General features: G+C 39.8%; 1 pseudogene; it reads left to right on the top strand.

The window, feature by feature from the left end:
* Nucleotides 1–17,588: 17,588 nt before the first annotated feature.
* Nucleotides 17,589–17,690, top strand: LOC112752734 (small nucleolar RNA R71; annotated as a pseudogene).
* Nucleotides 17,691–18,794: the final 1,104 nt, after the last annotated feature.

Below are 18,794 nucleotides of genomic sequence, written 5' to 3'. Positions count from 1 at the left end.
AAGATGAGAAAATCAAAGGCAACAGAATTCTCAACTTCCATGATCAGAGGATGGAGGATGTCAAGCTAGTGACAATAAAGAAGCGCTTGTTGGGAGGCAACCCAACCTGAGGTAGTTTTCTTTTCATAGCTATTTTAATAAAAAGGTCAATTAGTTTTATCTGTACTGCAAGAAGCTAAGTTTGGTGTTGCACACCAAAATAATCTAAGGGAGAATGAAGGATTTTAAGTTTGGTGTTCCACCAAAAACTTCATCATAAAACACATTCTCACCTTCTGCATAATTCTAGCTTCAAGCAGTTAGATAAACTAGTTAACTATTTTGTTGTTTTCTAGTTATTAGTTTTATTGCTTTTGAAAAAGAAAAAGAGTTTCACACACGGTTAATCTGATGCATGAGAACCATTGGCAAGGTGCTAAGTTTGGTGTTCCCACACCAAAGTAAGTTCAAAAGCCCATAAATAATTCATGCATGCTAACCATTCTTCAAGTGCTTGGGGAACAAGCAACTTCAAATATCACTGCAGAGCATCATACAAGTTTTTGGAAAAGATTAAGCATCATCAACCAAAGAGATGAAAGAAGAATGTGAGGAACAGCAATGATGATGATGAGGAGTAAAGCAAGTAAACTCCAAAAGGTTGTATTGTTAAGTGATTATTTTGCATCACTGCTATGATTGACAGTGATATTATACCCCTATCTGTCTTTCTGTCTAGTACAGTTTCTCTGTAATTCAATAATTAAGATATTTGATCATTCACAACCCTATACTCTCTAAACTTGTTTGCACTCAATGTCTCAAAAAAAAAGCATCACATGACAGTTCTTTGAAAAGAAAGATTAAAGAATTAAACAGTTTTGAGGCAAGCAAAAGATTAGGAGAAGTGGTGGTTCTAGTTGTATGATTATGCATTGAGGTTACATGCTTGTGAAAACTTGCATGGGAGCTCATAGACAGGACATAGAGTTCAAAGAAGTATTGTGGAGATTCTTAAACATTTATTGATTCAAGAAGCAGCAAACAAAAGAAAATAAAGAAAATACAAAAAACAAAAGAACATGGCCCAAGGCTCTGAGCATCAATTACTAGGCAGAAAAGAAAAAAACAAACAAGAACTCAAAGAGTTGTTATCCTAGTGAATGCTTGTGGTTGAATTGTGTCAAAGATAGAGGCTTGATCAAGTAAATCTTTAGGGATGCTTCAACACCTAATACCTTAAAACCAACTGGTTTAGGAGTATTGATTGAAAGCTTATTTAAAGAGCCGCTTTGAGACATGACACTTAGAGTCAAAGCCAAAACACAAAAACCATAAGCTGCTTCAAGGTGATTACCTATAGAGAGATCTCCATGGTATCATTTGGATGAAAGTCCTAGGACCTAAGACTTCCAAGATGTAGGGACTAGTAAGCACTGAAGCCCTTGCATGAGCATATAACTTAGAGTTCACCCCACTGTCACTTAATCACTTCACTCACAGGATATGAAAAATTATTCTTCAATCCACTTCTGATTGAAAGAACTTTCGAGCATAATTCTTTTCTTGCTTGGGGACAAGCAAGTTTTAAGTTTGGTGTTGTGATGACAAGTCATCTTAGCCTAGTTTTACTAGTCTTTTTCTTTGTTTTTATTAGGTTTTATGCACTTTCTTGCATTGTGAGTAAGTAATTTGGAGTGGAATTGCATGTTTTGTTAAATCAACTAATCACCCTTTAATTGATACAAAATCATGAGGTTTAAGCAAAAATTAATTGAATTATGAATGAATTTTAAACCTTGTGAATTTGGTGATACTTTGATTAGTTGTTTTGATTACTTGTAAGTGAAGAAAGAAGAAATTAAGAAAAGCGTGGCCTAAGGAGCGTGCCCAAAGGAAGCAAGAAGCGTGCCCAAGAGAAGAAAAGCGTAGCAACATTGAGGAAGAAGGAGAGCTAAGTTGAGAGAGTGAACCGAGCTCCACAAGGAAAGAAAGGAGAAAGCAAGGCACAAAGCTCAGTTCACTTAGTTAACTGAGCACCAAAGAAAGCAATGCAAGGACATAAAGCTCAGTTCACTAAGTGAGCTTTATCGGGGGTTCTCCAAAATTAATTCAAAGCAAAATTCCAAGGAATGAAGCCACAAGGTCTTGAACTCATGACCCAAGGAAAGCAAGGAATGCTCCTTGCAAGGAAAATAAGAAGAAAATGGCCAAAAAGCCTCCTCCAAGGTTCGAACAAGGAACCTCACACTACCAAGCTTGCAAGGAAAATAAGCCAAGGTGGGTAGGCTAGGATTCGAACCTGGGAGCTCATGCAAAACAAAGGAGGAGCGCTACTCTTGGTGAAAGGAAAATGAGCCAGGATGGCTCTCCCAAGGTTCGAACCAAGGAGCTTTATGGAAGGCAAGGAAGGACTGCTCCACTCTTCCAAGGAAATTAGCATCAGTTTGCTTCCACTAGGATTCGAACCTGGGAGCTTGAAGCCCAAAGCAAGGCGCCACAATGGGAGCTCAGTTGTTTTTCCCAACTGAGCGCTACTCTCCCCATCCCGCACACTTTGGCACACCAAGGAAGGAACCTTGCGCACAAATTGACACGGACAAAGGGGCTGTGACATGCAGAATGGGATGCACCAAGGCAAGACATAGAGCTCAGTTCAATTTTCCAACTGAGCTCTATTGAAGATCAACTTGAACAAGGCTGGGCGCACCAAATTGGGCAACACAAGGCAACATTGGGCACTCAGTTTGGTATTTGAACTGAGCCAGCCCCTGGGAGGTGCACCTTGGGCCAAAAATCAATTAAAAATCCAAATTAATTCATTTCTTCACCAAATTTTAGAGCCCACCCAAATTCTTAGATCTAAATTAGGAAGTGTATATATAAGTGTTATTTTGATTTAGAAAAGACCTTTTTGCTTCTTTGAGAATTCTCATTTTTTGTAATTTTGAGCTTTTTACTTTGAATTTGGATCTTAGAGAATTTGGAAGGAGAATTGATCTTTCTTCTTCCTTATTCTTGCTTGAGCACTCTTTACTTCTTGTTTTGGATCTTGGGTGAAGAATTGAAGAAATTTTGTTTCAATCTCACCTTTAGATCTCTTATTTTATCGTTCTGCATAATTCTAAGAAACTTTTATTTACATTTCAAATTCTGTTTACTGCTTTCACTTTCTACTTCTTCTACAATTTACTTTTCCATTTTCTTTTGCAATTGTTCCTGTTGGATCAAGGAAGGATTTGAGATCTAGACTTGTTTTCTAGTCTCTTCCACTCCTGAGATCTTCAATCTCTCTTTTAATTTCTGCAATTGAGCTCCATTTACTTTCTGTTTTTAATTCTTCAAGCATTTTTACTCTTCTGTTTGAGATCTACTTAAATTCAATTCATCTTTTACTCTTCTGTTTATTGCAATTTACTTCTGCTTGTTTAATTTGCTGCAATTCCAGCTCTCAATTCCTTTTACAATTCAAGCAATTTACCTTTCTTACACTTTAAGATTCAGTCATTTACATTTCTTGTAATCTAAGCTTCTGCAATTTAATTTACTTGTTCTTTAAGATTCAGCACTTTTACTTTCTGTTCTCTTTGATTTACTGCAATTCTTCTCTCTTCCTTTACATTTCATGCAATTTGGCTTCTGTTAATCACAAACCACTCAAACCAATACTTGATTCGCTTGACTAAATCAACCACTAAAAACTAAAATTGCTCAATCCTTCAATCCCTGTGGGATCCACCTCACTCATGTGAGTTATTATTACTTGATGCGACCCGGTACACTTGCCGGTGAGTTTGGATGTTGGAATTAATTTTCCAAAATATCCATCATGGTGACAATACTTTTTGTTTTCTGAATGAATGCTTGAACAGTGCATATGTCTTTTGAAATTGTTGTTCATGAATGTTAAATATGTTGGCTCTTGAAAGAATGATGAAAAAGGAGACATGTTATTTGATAATCTGAAAAATCATAAAAATGATTCTTGAAGCAAGAAAAAGCAGTGAATACAAAAGCTTGCGAAAAAAAAAAGAGAAAGAAAAAGAAAAAGCAAGCAGAAAAAGCCAAAAGCTCTTTAAACCAAAAGGCAAGAGCAAAAAGCCAATAGCCCTTAACACCAAAAGGCAAGGGTAATAAAAAGGATCCAAGGCTTTGAGCATCAGTGGATAGGAGGGCCTAAAGGAATAAAATCCTGGCCTAAGCGGCTAAACCAAGCTATCCCTAACCATGTGTTTGTGGCGTGAAGGTGTACTTGAGACTGAGCGGTTAAAGTCAAGGTCCAAAGCAAAAAAAGAGTGTGCTTAAGAACCATGGACACCTCTAATTGGGGACTTTAACAAAGCTGAGTCACAATCTGAAAAGGTTCACTCAGTCATGTGTCTGTGGCATGTATGTATCCGGTGGTAATACTGGAAAACAGAGTGCTTAGGGCCACGGCCAAGACTCATAAAGTAGCTGTGTTCAAGAATCAACATACTGAACTAGGAGAATCAATAACACTATCTGAATTCTAAGTTCCTATAGATGCCAATCATTCTGAACTTCAAGGGATAAAGTGAGATGCCAAAACTATTCAAGAGGCAAAAAGCTACTAGTCCCGCTCATCACTACCCAAGAAAAATGAGATGCCACAAAGGTTCATAATGGAGTTAGAGTTGTTTGATGTGTGGGGAATTGATTTTATGGGACCTTTCCCATCCTCCTACTCAAACAATTATATATTGGTGGCTGTAGATTATGTGTCAAAGTGGGTAGAAGCCATAGCCACTGCAACAAATGACAACAAAGTTGTGCTAAGCTTCTTGAGAAGGAATATTTTCAGCTGATTTGGAGTTCCTAGTGCCCTTATTAGTGATGGAGGGACACACTTCTACAACAAGCAACTTGAGACACTCCTTCTCAGATATGGAGTCAAACACAAAGTGGCAACTCCATATCATCCACAGACCAACGGACAAGCTGAGATCTCAAACAGGGAGCTCAAAAGAATTATGGAAAAAACTGTTGGAAGCTCAAGAAAGGATTGGTCTAAGAAGTTGGATGATACATTATGGGCCTACAGGATAGTGATGAGTGGATAATTTATACGCTTTTTGGCATTGTTTCCTAGTAGTTTTTAGTATAATTTAGTTAGTTTTTACTATGTTTTTATTAGTTTTTATGCAAAAATCACATTTCTAGACTTTACTATGAGTTTGTGTGTTTTTTTGTGATTTCAGGTATTTTCTGGCTGAAATTGAGGGACCTGAGCAAAAATCTGATTCAGAGGCTGAAAAAGGACAGAAAATGCTGTTGGATTCTGACCTTCCTGCACTCGAAATGGATTTTCTGGAGCTACAGAAGCGCCATTGGTGCGCTCTCAATTTTGTTGGAAAGTAGACATACAGGGCTTTCCAGCAATATATAATAGTCCATACTTTGCCCAATTTTTGACGACGCAAACTGGCATTCAAAGGCCAACTTCCTGCCCTATTATGAAGTTAAACGCCAGAAACAGGTTACAAACCAGAGTTAAACGCCAGAAATAGGCTGCAACCTGGCATTTAACTCCAAGAGAAGTCTCTACACGTGAAGGCTTCATTACTCAGTCCAAGCACACACCAAGTGGGCCCCGGAAGTGGATTTCTGCACTATCTGCACTTATTTACTTATTTTCTGTAACCCTAGATACTAGTTTAGTATAAAAACAACTTTTAGAGACTTACTATGAATCTCATGACATTTTTACACGTTTCATATTGTATTTATGACGGAATGAGTCTCTAAACCCCATGGTTGGGGGTGAGGAGCTCTGCTGTGTCTCGATGAATTAATGCAATTACTTCTGTTTTCTATTCAATCACGCTTGTTTCTGTTCTAAGATACTCGCTTGTTCTTAACCGTGATGAATGTGATGATCCGTGACACTCATCGTCATTCTCAACCTATGAATGCGTGCCTGACAACCACTTCCGTTCTACCTTAGATTGAGTGTGTATCTCTTAGCCTCTTGGTTCATGATCAGAGTCTTCGTGGTATAGGCTAGGATTATTGGCGACCATTCCTGAGATCCGGAAAGTCTAAACCTTGTCTGTGGTATTCCGAGTAGGGTCTGGGATGGGATGACTGTGACGAGCTTCAAACTCACGAGTGCTGGGCGTAGTGATAGACGCAAAAGGATCAATGGATCCTATTCCAACATGAGTGAGAACCGACAGATGATTAGCCATGCGGTGACAGCACATTTGGACCATTTTCACTGAGAGGACGGATGGTAGCCATTGACAACGGTGATCCACCAACATACAGCTTGCCATGGAAGGAGACCTGCGTGCATGAAGAAGAAGACAGTAGAAAAGCAGAGATTCAGAAGACAGAGCATCTCCAAAACCTCAATCTATTCTCCATTACTGCATAACAAGTACTATTTAATTTATGCTTTTTACTCTTCATAAACCCAATAACTTTTATTACTAATTTCCTGACTAAGAATTACAAAATAACCATAGCTTGCTTCAAACCAACAATCTCTATGGGATCGACCCTTACTCACGTAAGGTATTACTTGAACGACCCAGTGCACTTGCTGGTTAGTGGTACGAGTTGTAAAAAGTGTGATTTACAATTCTTGCACCAGACAGCCTTTAAAACACCTATTGGGATGTCTCCATACCAATTGGTGTTTAGCAAGGCTTGTCACTTACCAGTTGAGCTTGAGCATAGAGCATTATGGGCTCTAAAAATGTTGAACTTTGATGATCAAGCTGCTGGGAAAAGAAGGCTAATACAGCTCAATGAGCTGGAGGAATTTGGGAATCAAGCATATGAGAATGCAAAGATCTACAAGGAGAATACAAAAAGGTGGCATGATCAGAAGATAGCAAGGAGGGAGTTCACTGAAGGACAGAAGGTGCTGCGGTACAATTCAAGACTCAAGTTCTTCCCTAGGAAGCTTAAGTCTGGATGGTCAGCACCCTTCACCATCCTCAAGGTATTTTTCTATGGTCATGTAGAGCTCATGGAGGACAAAACACAAAGAACCTTCACTGTGAATGGCCATAGACTCAAGCATTACTTGGGAGACTCACTGGATGAGAAGAGAGTGAGCTACAACATCAATAAGAATGGAAGAACGTCAAGCTAGTGACGATAAAGAAGTGCTAGTTGGGAGATACCCCATCACCTTATATCTTTTGATTTACTACTTTCTTAGAAGTAGCTTAAATTTGTTGACTTAGATAGTTTGAGTCTTAGTTTAACGTTTTGTTTCATTACCTCCTATAGGTAGATTGTAGGTGGTAGATTAAGAAATTTTAAATTTCAGTTTTTGGTAGTTAGAAAATCTTCAATTTGTTTTCTCTTTATTCTGAAAGTGTAACTTCATGAACATATTTTCTGAGGATAAGTAATTGGGCTGGCAACTAGCTAAAAAGCTAAGTTTGGTGTGGCCACCAACCCACTTAATCTAGGCTTACAATCCTTTGAAGGAAGTAACTTTTGATAAGTAAGCCCAGAGATTAAGTTTGGTGTGGCCACCACCACATGAAGATCACCTAGCAAGCCCAATGCCATCCAAGTTAAAATCATTTAATAAATTGGTGAACACATGAAAGTTGGTTTTAAATGTGTTCTGAAGGGGTTAGAGGTGAAAGAATGCAAAAGGATGAAAATTAATTCACCATCATGAACACATTAAAACCTAATGATGAACCAAATTTATTAAGATGCAATGGGATTAAGTTTGGTGTCCCAAGGGACACTCATTAGTTGCAATTTCATTGGTTCATACTATGAGGAATGTAAAGGGGTCTTTTGTCATTACTGATGGGGTTTTTTATTTTAATTTTAGGAGAGAGAATGGGACCCACATGATTGATGGGTCATCAAGAAGGAAGTCAAAGTGTACTTGCACTTTGGAACTCAACACATGCAGGAAGCAAAGAAGGATAAGGATTGGCACCTCTTCCCATGCTAGGCGCCACTTCCCAAGTGGGAAAACATTGAAGTGTTTTCACTTCCCACCATTCAGACCACACTTTCCACCCCCTATAAAACCCCCTACTTTTTCGACCTCTCCTCCCACTTCAAACCCCAACCTCACACACAAAAAAAAACCCATACATTTCATTCTTTCTTCTCGTCTCTTCCTCTTTTCCTTACTTTCTTTCCCTTTTCTTGATTGGGACAATCAAGTCCTAAGTTTGGTGTTGGAGCAAAACTGTGTTTTGCTTGCTCTTTTGCAAATTTCCCCAATTTTCTTTAACACTTCAAACACCCTCTCTCAACCCAATGGCACCACAAAAAGCCTCAGCATCAAAGAAAAGAAAGACTAAGGAACCAATTTCTGGATCCTCAAGTTCAAGCTTCAATGAGTACAAGTTCCTCTCATCATTCAACCAAAACCAATTTTATGGTTGGGTGAGTGAGAGGCAAATCATCCCAGAGGTTGGTTTCTAGTTAGGGAGAAACGAGCACCCTGAGATCAACAGGGAGATAAACAATAGAGGCTGGGCGCTCTTTTGCAACCCACCAAGGAAGGTGGTGGAAAGCTTGGTGAGAGAGTTCTATGCCAATGCTTTGCCTCAGCCAGGATAACCCTATGGCTATCTTAGCTAAGTGAGGGGGAAGGCCATTGATTATAGCCCCACCAACATAGATAGAATGCTAATGGTGAAGAAAACAAACTCCACCCGGAGCTATGAAGAGAGGGTTAAGAAACAAGACTCAGGATTTGGTGAAATCCTCAATGAGATCTGTGTGCTGAATGTGCAATGGATAAATGACAAGGATAGGAGGCCCAACCAGCTGAGAAGAAGAGATTTGAGCCCCCAAGCTAGAGAGTGGCTGGACTTGGTGAGAAGGTCTCTAATTCCCACATCCAACACTTCAGATGTAACTAAAGAGAGAGCTGTGCTCATATACAGCATAATAAGAGGAGAAAATGTCAATGTTGGGGAGTTGATTACCAACAACATCAACAAAGTGCTGAAAAGCACCAAAGATAGCTCAAGGTTGGCATTCTCCAGCATCATCCAAAGGCTGTGTGATGAAGCAGGGGTGGAGAAAATTATTGATGAAGTGCTAGTGGAACAAGACAAGCCCATAACTTTCAAGAAGATGGCCAAAGTAGTAGCTATCCACCCACTTGAGAGAAGAAGGGGGCCTAGAGTTCATGGCCATGTGCCACAAGAGCAACAACAATAAGAGGAAGAAGCTGAAGAGAAACCACATTTCCTAGCACTCCAACCACCACCATACCAACAATACCAACAATTTCATGAAGGTTTTAACTGGGAACAACTGTAAGGAGACGTACACCAAATGAAGGGAGACCTACATCATCTGAGAGAAGATGTCAACCAACTCAAGGATAATCAACAAAAGCAATGAGACCAAGTGAATGAGAACATACAACAACTCCAAGGGAGTTTGGAGGACATGAGGAAGGAACAGCAAGAACAGTTCGACTAGGGAGAGATGCAAAGTGCACTCAACAAAATAGTGGAGCAGAACAAATGGCAACAGAGGAACCTTGCTGAGTTCAAAAATCTTTATGATGCCAGAACCATTTCAAGGAGGCAATATGATATCAACACACAAGCGAAGCTAAATCACTTGTGTAATGCTCTGGCTTCTTTAAACCCTGGATACCTAACATTCATGCAAGGAATGGAGGAGTTGAGTGCAAGACAAGAAGAAATTTTGGCCAAGTACAAGGAGGATGAAAGAAACTACATGAGGAGGCTAGGATTTTGGAAGCCCAAAGACACAAAGGCACAAGAGGGATCCTCTAAGAAGGATGATGAAGACTCCCACCCTCCAAGAAGAAAGACAAAGGAAAAGGGCCAATGAACTGAAGCTGCTCAAGGTTGTTAAGTCCCATGGTTGACACTCTCTAAATTCTGAATTCTGTTTAGGTTTGTCTTTATGTTTTGATTTTTATTTAAGAATAAATAGCAATGCTAAGATAGTTTCTATTTAATGCTTAGTTTTTTTTATGTACTGAAGTCTTTTATGAGTCTTTTGAATTACAAGAGAATGCAATGTTATTTTAAGTCTTTTCAACATCAATAAAATAATAGTTTGCTTTCATAAGAGTCACTGTGAGCTGTTACAAAAACAAGAGTAAAAGAGACTATGACCAAGAAAGGCTGACGAGAGTAAAAGAGACTATGACCAAGAAAGGCTGACGATCGAATTTCTGCCAGTAAAGAAATTCACAAATATAATCGCGTTGTAAGTATAGTTTCTAAACCAACAGAGAATCCTTTCGTACAAAAGTTTGGTTGTCACAAGTAACAAAACCCAAAAAATTTATAACCGAAGTATTTAAACCTCGGGTAGTCTCTCAAGGAATTGCAGGAAAGTATGATTTATTATTGGTTATGGAAAAGTATATTTTGGGTTTTGAATAATGAACAAGTAATTTAAATGACAAGAAAAATAAATTAATAATTAGAAAATCTCTTGGCAAGGTATGAGAACTGGAAATCCCATCTTAGTTATCCTTATCAGGTGTGATGAGAATTGTTTATTGCTCTCACTTAGTTAACCATTACTAAATAAAGGAAAGTCAAGTGGACTAATCAATTTGATTCCTCAAGTTCTAGTCAACTCCTGTGGAAAGACTAGCTTTAGAGGGATCCAAATCAATCAGCAAATTCCAATTTTCAATCAACAGTTGAGTTTGACAACTTAAGTGTCACCAATTACTCAACCAAAGTGATACGCGGAAAACTTATCTCGCAACAAATTCCTTCGGCAAGTGTACCGAATTCGTCGTCAAGTAAAAACTCACAATAGAGTGAGGTCGAATCCCACAGAGATTGATTGATCAAGCAACTTTAATTAAAGAATGTTCTAGTTGAGCGAATCAGAATTTGAGTTGAGAATTGCAGAAAATTAAATGGCGGGAAAGTAAATGGCAGAAACAGTAAATGCTGGAAATAAAGAGCTGAATGTAAATGGCAGAAAGTAAATTGCAGAATCTTAAATAGGAATGGGGCAATTTCTCATAAAAGTAAATGGCAGAAATTAAAGAGAATGGGTAAGATCAGAAATGGGGAGTTCATTGGGCTCAGGAGATGTTGCATTCTCCGAATCAAGTTCATTTTCATCTCTTCCTCAATCAATGCATTCATTGATCTCCTTGGCAATCTAAAGTAATTGAATTACAATTCCTTATAATTCAAACTCTCAAATCTTGATCAATAGCCAATTCCTTGGTCAATTGCTCATGAGAAGAGATGAAGTATGGTCACTGATTACACCACATGCATTTCCCAAATCAAGTGTTGGAAGGATTATAGTCACATATCCATCCACACCCAATTTGGTCCAGCATGAGAAAGCATTTCTAGCATGATCCCTTCATTCCTCTTTCAAGGTTCAGAAGAGATCCAAGTATGAATAGCTTCTTTTCTAAGATAACTACCCAATTGGATGAAGATTGAAAGCTTTCTATTAAAATCAAGAGAAAAGATAGAAGAAGGAGAATGAAAACTAAAATTGATCCATCAAATTACAACAGAGCTCCCTAACCCAATGAAAGGGGTTTAGTTGTTCATAGCTTTGGAAAATGAAAACAAAGATGGAGAATACATGCTGAAAGTAAACTAGAAGTGCAGAGAAAGTAAAATACAGAGAGTAGTTCTATGCCCAAAGGCTCCCCAAAGTTTTCCGCTCCCCACTAATTCAAAGCTACACCTATATATACTACTCTTCTGATCTTCTAGTTGGCTCTTCAAGTCTTGGGTATGGGCCTTTGGATCCTGAGTTTGAAGCAATTATCTTCATCATTGGGCTTAGCTTTTCTTGCAGAGAGAAAGTGTGAAGTAGGCAGGGACTTTTAGCTCAGGATGTTAGTGGTGTTAACGTTAAGTGAAAGTGTGGGTTCGAGAACGTTAGTGACAATCACCTTTTTCACTAACGTTGCTCACCCAAGTATGAGCCACGTTAACCTCAACGTTAGTGGCACAAACGTTGCCACTAACGTTGCCTCTTGGTCCTTCGCACACGTTATTGGGACTTACCTTTCCCAATAACGTTGATAAGCCTCCCTCTTCCCTACGTTAGAGTCCACGTTAACTTAGTTAACGTGGCTCTTAACGTAAGCTTGCCAATCCTTCGAGAACGTTAGTGACACTTACCTTTGTCACTAACGTTCCAATGTGCCCCTCTTTCTCACGTTAGAGTCCACGTTAACTAAGTTAACGTGGCTTCTAACATAGTCATGCTAGCCATCTCCAACGTTAGTGACAAAGGTGAGTGTCACTAACGTTGGCTCATTACCTCTTTATCCACGTTAGCTTCCACGTTAACTAAGTTAACGTGGGAGTTAACGTTGCTCATGGTGGCTCTTGGTGGTTCACCCCAACGTTAGTGACAAAGGAAAGTGTCACTAACGTTGGCGACCAATTGCTCTCTCCACGTTAGCTTCCACGTTAACTAAGTTAACGTGGGAGTTAACGTGGCTTATGGAAGCTTGGCCAACGTTAGTGACAAAGGTGAATGTCACGAACATTGGCTTCCCTTTTGCTTCTTAACATTAGAAGCCACGTTAACTAAGTTAACGTGGCAACTAACGTGGCCAATTATGAGCTTGGTCCAACGTTAGTGACAAAGGGGAGTGTCACTAACGTTGGCCTTATTGTCTTCTTCCACGTTAGAGTTCACGTTAACTAAGTTAACATGACTCTTAACGTGGGCTATGATGGCTTCAAGGGCGTTATTGGCGATTACTTTTCTCATTAACTTTGCAAGTTAACTCCCATTCCACGTTAGAGGTCACGTTAGTTCGATTAACGTGGCTGCTAACGTGGTTCTTCCTTGCTTCTTTTGTCCTGAAATCAAGCAATAAAGTGCATCAAAGTTCTAATCCAAGTCATGGGAAATGCAACATCCAATTTGTCATTAAATTCATGCAAAATCCTCATGAAATCATGTAAAGTGCACAATGTATGCTTGAATCAAGATGTAAGTGAATATCTACACAAAAAGAGCTTATTTTCTAAGAAAATGCATTAAACTACCCTAAAAACAGAAAAGAAAAGGTCAGTAAAACTGGCCAAAATGCCCTGGCATCACAACACCAAACTTAAAGCTTGTTTGTCCCTAAGCAAGTACTGGAACAAGAGAATGATGAATGGAATGCCAAGAGAAATGAGTCATTCTTGTGGAAGTCATGTTTCTGGTTTTATGGTGGTTTCATGCATAGCAACTTAGGTTCATTCCTTCACTGGCTTTTAGACCTTTATCATGTCTTAGAATACTCACTGTGATTGCATCCCATGAGACTTTTATTCATTGATCCTTTTGTTGTCATTTCAGGGCTTATTTGTGTTCTTAGGCTAAGTGCTCTGTAAGGGGGCAACTCTTTAAAATAAGCTTTCAGCCAACACTCCCGAACCAGTTGGTTCAAGGTGCTAGGTGTTGAAGCACCCCTAAGGACTTACTTCCTCAAGTCTCTCCCTTATACATACACACCACAGGCACATGGTTTGTTTATTTTCTTTCCTTGAGGTCTTGGTGTCCAGCACCTCTTTGGGTTACTAAATGTTCTGTAGCAAAGATTGCTCTTGATAGTGGACTTTCAGCTGATAATCCCGGGTTAGTTAACCCAAGTTACCAAGTGATAAAGCACCCCTGAGAGCTTAGTAATCCAAGCAGATCCTTGGTACAGGAACACCACAGACACATCCCTCAAGACTCAAACCCTTGGTGCCTAGCCTCTTTTCTTGCTATTTTTCTTTTATTCTTCAACTTTGATTGTTCTTTCCCTTTTTCTTATTAGGATCTTGTTATTTAGCTAGTCTCATGGGTATGTTCAAAGCATAGTATTCATGACAGATAGTTGTCTTCCCACCTTGTGGTTGAACCAACTTAGCTAACTTATGACCACACCACAAACTCAGGAACTTACTCCATAGTATGAACTCCACTCTGGTCTTTTATAAAACACTCATTCTCTTTTCATTTGATTCAAAAGGGGACAAGCATACAAATAAGCACGGTGAAGATGTAGCAATGACATTCAGACTAGCCAACACAGCCCTAATCAACAAAAAGTTTAAGAGACAGAATTGAAAAAGGTTCAAACTATCATGGAAGGATGTTCTATCTCATACAAGATCTTCTTTATTTAAAGCATAAAAAAAATAGATGGACCAAAGAAGGAACTCCACCACCTTTTACTCATGTGGATGCCCATGCTCTCCTCCTTGCTTGTCCTCTTTGTGTCCTTTTGCATTTCCTCGCACCCGTGCCAATCTTGCTTGCTTCCAATCCTCAAGTGCCTTCCTCACTGATTCATGACTCTCTTCCACCCTTTGTCTTTCTTCTCGTGCTAATTCATCCCTTATTTCTTCATACCTTGCGATTCCTAGATGCAATATAGGCAGCTATCCTACTAAGTATCCGAGCCTGGCTTGAGTGTTTATATAATGCCCAGTCTCACTCATGTAAACTCCTTCTGCGAATGCCCTTTGCTCGTCCAATAGTTCTGCCTGTTCTATTTGTCTTCGATGCATCTCATGTATGTGTGCACCTTGATGTGCTTGGATGTTGATTAGCTTCTGGATAAATCCTTGTTGTTCATTTTGCCTTTGTTCTATCCTTTGGAATGTTTCACTCCATTGTTGTCCTTGACTCAGTTGCTGCTCCATCATTTGCTTTTGCCACTCCCCTTGTTGAGTCATCCATCTTAAGAGTGATTCCTCTTGCTGCCCCATCATCTGTAGTTGAAGCTCTTTCTGTGCTCCTTGGCTTTCCAAATATTGTCTGGGACAGGCCATCAATGGCTTCCTGTAGTTGGTGCATATCCAAAGTGGTTGCTTAATGGACGGTTGGGGTTGTGTATGGAGAAAGGACAAGGATCATCACTTTATGATGGAGATTGTTCGGTCTTCAAGGGTCCCATTCTTTTCAATATTGCATGGCAATATTTTCCAATGCGTTCCCTTTTGAGAACAAGTGTGTAATCCCTCTTCATGAAGTGGCCGAACCTTCTTCATTTAATTGTCCAATCAATTCTCTCCAATGCTCCTTTCCTTTTCCTTATAAAAATAAAATAAAATAATCAATATCATAAAAAAAAGATTTAAACTTTACGGCTAGAATAATAAGGAAAAAGAATTAGATTATTTATTCATGAATACCAACTAACTAACTAACTGTGCATCCTTATATGCATATTCGTGGCACCTTGGGTGACACCAAACTTAGTTTGGAGCATTGTGATGAAAAAGTCTTTGTTCAAAGCTCCAAGACTAGCATGCTCTGAGTTGCATTCATGCTTTCTTGGCATGCTTTGAACACCAAACTTGTTCTTCACTATATACTGCATAACAAGGATTTCACCAAGTTTTAGTCAAGTTTGGGTTGGAATTCATAAAAATTGACTTATTAACTATTTTCTAAAAGCATATAAAACATGGGTTGCCTCCCATGAAGCGCTTCTTTAGAGTCACTAGCTTGACATTTCGCCTTCATCAGGGAGGTCGATAGTGCTTCAAGTCTTCTCCTCTGGCAGTAGACCTATATCCAGTAGTAGTATCAATGATCTCTACATGTTCCAAGGAGAGAACTCTGTTGATAGCGAAGACCTTAGGTTGCTGAGATGGCACAGTGGGGAGATTAGGGGGGATATCTGGGAAGTAAGCTGAGATTACTTTATCCCTTGGAGAGAAGTCCTCTGTAGGGATCTTTTTGTTCCTCCACCTCCTTGGTACCTTCTTCTTTATTCCTTGTGATGTTGTCTTACTCTTTGTGGCCTCTTCTTCTAAAGGAATTTTGATGTTGTCTTCACATGCCTCTGGTGGTTTAGGTTCCTCCAGCTTTTCCTTGAGCTGTGACAGCTGCTTGTTTCCTTGTCCATCAACCAAGGGAATCTCCGGATGAGCTTGTTGTTCTTCAGTACTCATCTCTTCCTTCAGTATCTCACTGTGATCCTTCCTTGGTTCCTTGTTCTCTTGATCTGCTTCTTGTGAGTGTTTGAAAATAGTGAAGGCGAGCTGTTCATCATGGATCCTCAAAATTAGCTCCCCTCGCTCCACATCTATGAGTGCTCTGGCTGTAGCTAGGAATGGTCTTCCCAATATGATTGGGTGAGTGTGACTCTCTTCCATGTCCAATATGACAAAGTCTGTTGGGCGGAAGTATTTCCCAACCTTTACCAACACATTTTCCACCACTCCTATTGCTTGTTTTTGAGTGTTGTCAGCCAGCCTGATGACTACATCTGTGGGCATTATCTCATTGATCTGCAGCCTCTTCACAAGGGCCAAGGGCATTAAGTTGATGCTTGCTCCCAAATCGCAGAATGCTCTATCAAACATTGTTTCTCCTATGGCACAGGGTATGTGAAAACTCCCTGGGTCCTTTCTTTTTGTAGGCAACTCTGGTTGAATAAGGGCGCTGCACTCCTTGTTCATCACTATAGTTTGGCCTCCCTTGAGTGAGCTTTTCCTGGGAAGCAGTTCCTTCATATACTTTATGTATGCAGGCATTTGTTGGATGGTCTTGATGAATGGTATGTTTACATGCAGAGATGCAAACAAGTCAAGAAATCTTGAGTATATTCTCTTCTCCACAGCACCATTGAGTAGTTGGGGAAAGGGTGCATAGAGTCTCAGCAGCTCTTGTTGTGAGATTTTTGGTTCTTGGTGATCTTTTTCCTTCTCCTCTGCTGAGGTATCTCCAGGTTGTTCTGATGGCTTGTTTGGCTTGTCCTCAGTCTCCTTATCACTTATAGTGACCATCTTGCAATCTTCCCATCTTACTATCTTTGTTTCTCCTCTCGGATTTTTCTCTGTGTCACTTGGGAATCCATCTGTAGGTTTGGGAATCTGCTCAGAGAGATACCCTACTTGAGATTCCAACCTCTTGATGGTGTCTCCCTGGTTTTTAAAATTTGCTCGCACTTCCTCCTTGAACGCCTTGTTGTCTTGAATCTCTTTGCCTATGCCTTCAAGTAGATTCTCAATCCTTGAGAGTCTGTCATCAAATGATGGGTGATTGGGATTAGAAGTGGAAGGATGAGGAATGTTATTTTGGTTTTGATATGGATGTGGAGAGGTGTTGTTATGGTGGTGTTGATATGTTCTCTGTGTGAATTGTTGGTGAGCTGCATTGTTGTTGGGGTTGTGACGTCTCTGATCTTGGCCTTGATCTTGTTGATTCCCCCACCCAAAGTTTGGGTGATTCCTCCATCCAGGGTTGTAGGTCTTGGAGTATGGATCATGGTTTTGCCTAGGTGAATTCCCAATGTAGTTGGCTTGCTCCTGACTACCCTCTGCTTCTTCATTCGTTCCTTCTTGGGTTGCTGATGAAGTGGTGATTGCTGCTACTTGGTTCCTCTCCATCTTCTTGGTAAGGTCAGCCAGCTGCTTGGTAATGAGCTTATTTTGGGCCAGCAGAGCATCTACATTGTTTAGCTCCATCACTCCTCTAGTGTTCCCTCTTTCAGAAGCATAGAAATAGTCATTTTCTGCTACAGTTTCAATGACGTCTATGGCCTCCTCAATGGTCTTCTTCTTGTTCAGAGATCCCCCGGATGAGTGGTCTACTACTTTCTTTGATTCATAAGAAAGGCCTTCATAGAAAATGTGTAGCTGCACCCATTCATTGAACATATCTGATGGACACCTCCTTGTCAGGTCCTTAAACCTCTCCCATGCTTCATATAGAGTCTCACCATCTTGTTGCCTGAAAGTTTGGACCTCAGCTCTCAGCCTGTTGATTCTTTGGGAAGGATAGAATCTGGCTAAAAATTTGTTCACCACATCTTCCCAACTTGTCAAACTCTCCTTTGGAAAAGACTCCAGCCACTTGGCTGCCTTATCCTTGAATGAGAATGGAAATAAGAGCAGTCTATAGGCGTCAGGATGAACACCATTAGACTTCACCGTGTCACATATCCTCAGGAAGGTGATTAGATGTTGATTGGGGTCTTCTTGGATTCCTCCTCCGAATGAACAGTTGTTCTGAACAAGGGTGATGAGCTGCGGTTTTAGTTCAAAATTATTGGCATGGATGGTCGGCTTTTGAATGCTACTTCCACAGTTTCCTGGGTTTGGATTGATGTAAGAGCCTAAAACTCTTCTCTCCTCCCCAGCATGATTTGCTCGACCTTCTCTGCCATGGTTGTGAGCCTCTTCTTCATGATGGTTTTCCATGTTTTCTTCCATGTTTGGTTCAAAGTATTCCTCCTCTTCCTCGGCACCCACTACTCATTTTTCTCTTGTTTCCCTCCTTAATCTAAGGAAGGTCCTCCCAGGTTCTGAATCAAAGGAAGTTGAAGCCCCGCTTCTTCTCCCTGTCACACAACCAACAAAGCACAAGCAAGGAAAATAAATGCAGGAAGTATTTCTGTCAGAATTACTGGTAGTGTGAGTGATGCAATATGTCAAACAGTTAGTGGGTCAGTGAACTGAAATGTAAATAACTAAAAAAAATGAAAAAGTAGGGGGAGGGGAAGAAATTAACTAAAACTGAAAGTAAATTACTCAAACAGAAAATTAAATCAAACAAACTAAAAATTCTCAATCTAGTTATCCTCCAATTTAATCATTGTTGATTCAAAATCAATCCCCGGCAATGGCGCCATAAACTTGATACACGGAAAACTTGTCTCGCAATAAATTCCTTCGGCAAGTGTACCGAATTTGTCGTCAAGTAAAAACTCACAATAGAGTGAGGTCGAATCCCATAGAGATTGATTGATCAAGCAACTTTAATTAAAGAAATATTCTAGTTGAGCAAATCAGAATTTGAGTTGAGAATTACAGAAAATTAAATGGCGGGAAAGTAAATGGCAGAAACAGTAAATGCTGGAAATA

This window comes from Arachis hypogaea, chromosome 15, assembly GCF_003086295.3.
Source record: "Arachis hypogaea cultivar Tifrunner chromosome 15, arahy.Tifrunner.gnm2.J5K5, whole genome shotgun sequence".
Lineage (NCBI taxonomy): Eukaryota > Viridiplantae > Streptophyta > Magnoliopsida > Fabales > Fabaceae > Arachis > Arachis hypogaea.
The sequence above is the reverse complement of the archived record's forward strand: the minus strand, read 5'-3'. Positions and strand labels throughout refer to the sequence as shown.